Source organism: Sinocyclocheilus rhinocerous, unplaced genomic scaffold, assembly GCF_001515625.1.
Source record: "Sinocyclocheilus rhinocerous isolate Xijiao unplaced genomic scaffold, SAMN03320098_v1.1 scaffold15131, whole genome shotgun sequence".
NCBI lineage: Eukaryota > Metazoa > Chordata > Actinopteri > Cypriniformes > Cyprinidae > Sinocyclocheilus > Sinocyclocheilus rhinocerous.
Window position 1 is genome coordinate 1 of NW_015653105.1, and position 5776 is coordinate 5776.

General features: G+C 39.6%; 2 long non-coding RNA genes across 2 annotated transcripts; both read right to left on the bottom strand.

Moving 5' to 3' along the window:
• Nucleotides 1–644: 644 nt before the first annotated feature.
• Nucleotides 645–1265, bottom strand: LOC107715572 (uncharacterized). The gene is made up of 3 exons (XR_001637108.1): nucleotides 1051–1265; nucleotides 838–926; nucleotides 645–725 (listed from the first exon to the last, which is right to left on the bottom strand). It is a non-coding gene; the product is annotated as an uncharacterized LOC107715572 (long non-coding RNA).
• Nucleotides 1266–1330: 65 nt separating this feature from the next.
• LOC107715571 (uncharacterized) lies at nucleotides 1331–2072 on the bottom strand. The gene is made up of 3 exons (XR_001637107.1): nucleotides 1991–2072; nucleotides 1774–1825; nucleotides 1331–1650 (listed from the first exon to the last, which is right to left on the bottom strand). It is a non-coding gene; the product is annotated as an uncharacterized LOC107715571 (long non-coding RNA).
• Nucleotides 2073–5776: the final 3704 nt, after the last annotated feature.

Below are 5776 nucleotides of genomic sequence, written 5' to 3' on the forward strand. Positions count from 1 at the left end.
TCATTGATTAAAGCCTTGCCTTTTTGGTTTCTTTAATTGGCAAAAGATATGACAAGAACTGGCACGCTAAGTACTGGCCAAATGTGCTTTATGAATCTTATATTTAGTACTAACTACAGTTAAATCAAAAATTATGTCAAGCTAACATGGGATGTGGTTTTGTGTGGTGAACATAGTTTTTTTTGTCATTTTGACATTTCTGAATATTTGTGTACACTCTACACTAAAATTTAGTGTCAAAGATGATTGTATAGTGGTGAATGGGAGACTACTTTTTGTTGATATATACACACACACACACACACACACAGAGAGAGATTGGTTACAGCAGTCCAAATTACAGTCACTCTTCTAATATAACACACAGCATAAATATCTTAATACAAATATCTTAAATTCTCTTAAAACATTATATTAACAATATATACTGTATTCATAACTATTATCATACTTGAAAAATTCACACATTTGTTCTTATACAATTCCTTATAACTATCACAAACACAAATATCTTAATATAAATATCTAAAATTATAAATAATGACACTTCAAGGTACCATGTGCTGCCAGGAAACAAGAGGCCAAGGCCAAAGCGGAGAGATGGAAAGGCCGCTCACGTCAGCCGCCAGACGCAAAGCTGACCGAAGACAAACAAAAATACAAAAGAAAACAGTGGCTATGACAGGGAGTTTTTTTTTCTTGCTCTCCATGTCTTACTCCACGACCTGGAACAAAAACATAAATCACTGTTATTTATCTAAATACACTACATTTAGAGCAAATTTGACTGATTTTATGAACGTGCATTTAGCAAATCTTGGGCTCTAATCTTAGTACCATAAACCAGTCATGGAGCTGCATCTCCTCCAGGACAAGTCTCCGCTGCGGATCAGGCTGCAGACAATCACAGATCATCTGGCAGCATTCTGTTCAAAAAGATGAGAGATATATATAATTATTAACTTATATGTTACATATTTACATTTCAATTGTAAACTTTCATATTTAGAGTTCAAACTGTCCATCTTTGTTCTTTGATGGAGATCTCACCTTGTGGCAGGTCAGGTTCGGACCAGTCCTTCTTACTGATCCTGTGCAGGTCTTTGTCGTCTGGATAATACCATCACGAACAGCAGGATCTCTAATGAACAAACTGTCACCGGCTTCGCATGGTACCTGCCAGTGACATCGAGCTCCGGTGGGCAGAACATTTCTGTGCCTAAAGAGAAGAGATTTTGATATTTAATGCATTTCTACAGCAGATGTGTGAGCTAAATAACCCGCTAGCAAATCAACAAACATACCATTGAAGGCCACGTAGGCAGAGTCCTTCATGAGCAAGCCGCATCCGAAGTCGATCAACTCGACCTCCAACGTGTCCGTGTTCACCAGGAGGTTCTCCAGTTTTATATCATGATGGGAGACTCCACGCTCACAGCAAATGTTAGTGGCATGAATGACCTGCCACATAACATGTCGTGCCATCTTCTCATCGAGCTTTCATCGGAGCATGGGCTGCTTCAAGACCATGACGTAGTAGTCCGGGTCGTCCTAACAGTTCAGGAGTTTAATTATCTGCTGAAGGCTGGGGCCCTTATTGGCCATGAGTGTCAGGTTGATCTCTGTGGGGAGGTGTTTGGGATGACCAGGCTAAAAGAAAGAACATATGATGCTTAGATAGAGGTGCTTTCTCAGATTAACATGAATATAAGATGAGAAGAAACTGAAAACAGTGAATGAGATGCAATAATATAGAAAGCGCAGGCTACTTACAACCTACAATATATGGCATATCTGGTGTCTTGTCAGCAATTTTCACAGCCACCTGATCAACAAAACAAAGAATTAACGATAAGCATGTGCACAGAGATCATTCCAAACAAAACAAAAGAATTAACGATAAGCATGTGCACGAGATCATTCCAGTCATGAATACTGAACAGGTATGGAAAGTTTGTAAGTGAAAAAGGAGTAAGTAAAAAAATTAAACCTTGAGGCCTTCCTGCATGCACATAACCATAGCCTCCTTCACCCTGCAGCTTGGGGCCAAATTCATATCGCCAGAAAATGTGGATAAGAAAATCTTATTTTGCTGAATCATTTGAACATTCTTCTATGGTAATTGATCAAGCAGGCTTGTTGGAACATTACATCTCCAAAGAACCTAACATGTCTTGTAAGTAAAGAGTAATTGCTGAATTTGTTAAGTTTTAGAGGGGGTGTACTCATTTATGCTGTGCACTGTATATAAAAAGAAGGAAGGAAAGGAAGTGAAAACCACTGGTTACAGAGGAACAGCAAAGGCAAAGAGGGTCTTTACAGAGGAGCTAGAGAAGGAGCTTGCAGACCACATCAAGAAGCTGGCTGACCAGTTCCATGGCCTTACCCCCCAAAAATGTTGTGAATTGGCATTTGAATTGGCAGACAGAAACAACATTCCTGTCCCCAACAACTGGAAAGAGAAGGGTTTAGCCGGTAGGATGTGCAAGACATCACATAATTCAGTAGCTCAACTAAGTTTAACAGATCTTGTGTAGCTAAACATAGCATCTTGATATAATTATTTATTTTTAGGTCGAGATTGGTTCAATAATTTCAAAGCATGTCACCATCTCTCCTGCCGTATACCTGAAGCAACATCTGTGGGAAGGGCTTCAGCCTTCAATAAAACTACAGTGGAGGAGTTCTTTAACAATCTGGCAAAAGTGATGGACAGGTCAGAGAACACATTAGATTACATTTATAACAATAACTGAACACAACAGATAAGTACATATACAAAGACTAGCACATGTGTTTTTCTACTAGCTGTATTTACAAGGATATCAAGTGAGGGCTGTTTAGTTGCTTCATGCATTAACTGCAAGGTTCAGGCACTCTGATTCCAGTTTGGCTCTTTCATGTTCTGACTTTGTTTTATAGGCATAAATTCCCTCCAAACATGATTTACAATGTTGATGAAACGGGTGTCACAACAGTGCAGACACCAAAGCAGGTAGTGGCAGAGAAAGGAAAAAAACAAGTGGGTGCCATCACATCTGCTGAAAGAGGAGAGCTTGTGACTGTGGTCTGTGCCGTCAATGCTACTGGGTATGCAGTCCCTCCTGTTTGTCTTCCCATATATATAAAGAACATTTCATCACAGGAGCACCTCAAGGATCAATTGGTACATCCCCCAGATCTGGCTGGATAAATGAAGACACCTTTGCTGAGTTCCTTGAACATAGTTCAGCACACCAACTGCTCCTCTGACCATCCCATGTTGCTAATCCTTGATAACCATGAGGCCCACATTTCACTGAGGGCAGTGGATATAGCAAAGAAAAAGGGTATTGTTCTGCTCACCATTCCACCCCACACGTCCCATCGCTTACAGCCTCTGGACAAGAGCATTTATGGTCCATTTAAGACCTATTACAACAAAGCTCTTGATGGTTGGATGAGATCTAACCCAGGCAAAACAGCCACCATATACCAGATCCCTGGATGTGTGAATGAGGCTTTCATGTCAGCGATGACACCACGGAATATAACTTCTGGATTCAGGTCCTCAGGGATTTCCCCTTACAACAGAGATATTTTCTCTGATCAGGAGTTTGAGCCATCCATGGTAACAGACAGGCCAGCCCCTGAGCTTCAGTCTGCTGCTGCAGATGATCTACCAATTGCTTCAACCAGCATCACTGCTGAGCTGCTTTCACCATGCCTCACACATGGATGTGCTTCACCAAGTGAAACAGATTTGGATCCCAGCCACACTTCATACGTGTCTGCAGAAGAAATTCTACCCCTACCCAAAAGTATGCCCAGGACACAAACGAAGAGAAAGCGTGAAGTCAAGAATCCTAACTGATACACCTGAAAAGCAAGCAATTGAATTGGCTCATGAAGAAAGAAAAAGCAGGGAAAAAAGCAAAGCAACATCAAAGATAAAGGAAAGCTCAAGAAAAAACAAACTAAGAAGAAAATCACAGTGTACAGCAGCTCTGATGAGAGTGATGTTCCCATCCCACTTGATGACATTTCTGAGTATGAGAGCTCTGAGGATGATAGTAGCGACATCTCAGATCTGTTTGTTGGTGACTTCATTATAGTGATATTATAGCTATCATTACATTGGCGTGGTTGAGAAACTAGAGGACGACGAAGTGAGTGCAAGATTTCTCAGAAGAATCCGCGGGAGCACTGTCAATGAGAATCATGTGACAGATTATGTGGCTTTTTTTCCCACAAAGTGATGTGCTGAAGAAGCTACCTCAACCTCAAAAGGCTGGGGGAACTGCAAGAAGGGAGCAACACTTCATATTTCCCTGCAACCTTGATGGGTGGAATGTTGAATAGTTGTTGAAATGCAGAACAGATTTGGTTGTTTTGATGTTGTTTACATTAAAAGTTATGTTGTGCTAAGTTACGTTTAAAATTACTTTTAAGAAAAGTGTGAATTTTTAAACTATGTTCAGATTTAAACTAAAAAAAGTCAGCGGGTCAGTTTACCCCCACATGGCTCAGTTTACCCATTCACACTGATCAACTTACCCCTCCGCTGGGGCAAGTTGAGCCACAAGAGCACTTTTTTTTTGAGAAGCCAATTTTCAAAACCCTTTGTTTTTGTTTGACTTCTGTCTCATTTTTTCATGCAGAGAAGGCAACACATGTTAAAATTGGCTCATCTTACCCCACTCTCCCCTACAGGCAGAATTTGATACATGATCCAGACAAATCTTCACTCATCCTTGATTACTTTCCCCGATTTTTGGATACACCAGGCTTGGTAAGAAATATTAAAATGTTGATGTTAATTGTATATGTAATTGTAATGTTTGTTATTTACATGATTTCTCTGTGTGATAGATTGACCAAGACTTTACTATGCCTTTTGGAGATGACATCTCAAGCAAGTTTATTGCAAAATGGCCAAAATTCTACAAGCCAAGAATAACTGCTGACTGCAAAAACCTGCACCCTGGTGCACATGTCCTTCTGTCTGCTCTGGAGGAGTCTGATTATGGTAAGTATAAATGTTTTTTGTTTTGTTTTTTAAACTGGTTTAAGGTTTAACTGTATACTCTATTCTGCTAGGATGGGACAGTGATGTGGCAGCTATTCTCTTGCCTCCAACTGTAAAAGGAAGGAAGACTGGGAAAAGCAGTGCAACTGAAGCGGCTGATCATGTTGTAAAGTTCATAAAGGTAAAATAAAGTTGTTGTTAGATTTACTCATTTAGTCTTGTCCGCAGTTGGTGTAATCTGTAGGTGTATCTGCGTAGTCATCATATACAGGTTCAAAAATATAGGACTGGGCAGAAAACTTCATCTCTTCACATCTCACATTAAAATCTTCTTACATCTTTTTCTACAATTCAAGGGTGAAACAAAGCTTTCATTAACACATTACAATAAGATTTCATTTGTTACTGATGTAATGTAAATACACTGAATAATACTTGCACTGCATTTGTTAATTTTGGTTAATGTAGATCTCAACAATACATTTTAAAAAATGTTATTTGTTTGTGTACGTTTCTCATATGTCACACCTCTGAGGATGAGAATTTTATTTGTGAATTTGAACATGAAAGATCTGTCAGCTGTTATACAAAACATTGTTTAAAATCTCTCATCATATGCTCTTAGGTGGGGACGAGCATCAAGACATTTTTTGAGCGAGTTGAATCTACACAACCCTTCCTCCTCTGTGTTGGAGAAAAGAGGAGTAGCATTCAGAAGACCCCTCCTCCTCTGTGTTGGAGAAAAGAGGAGTAGCATTCAGAAGTTTT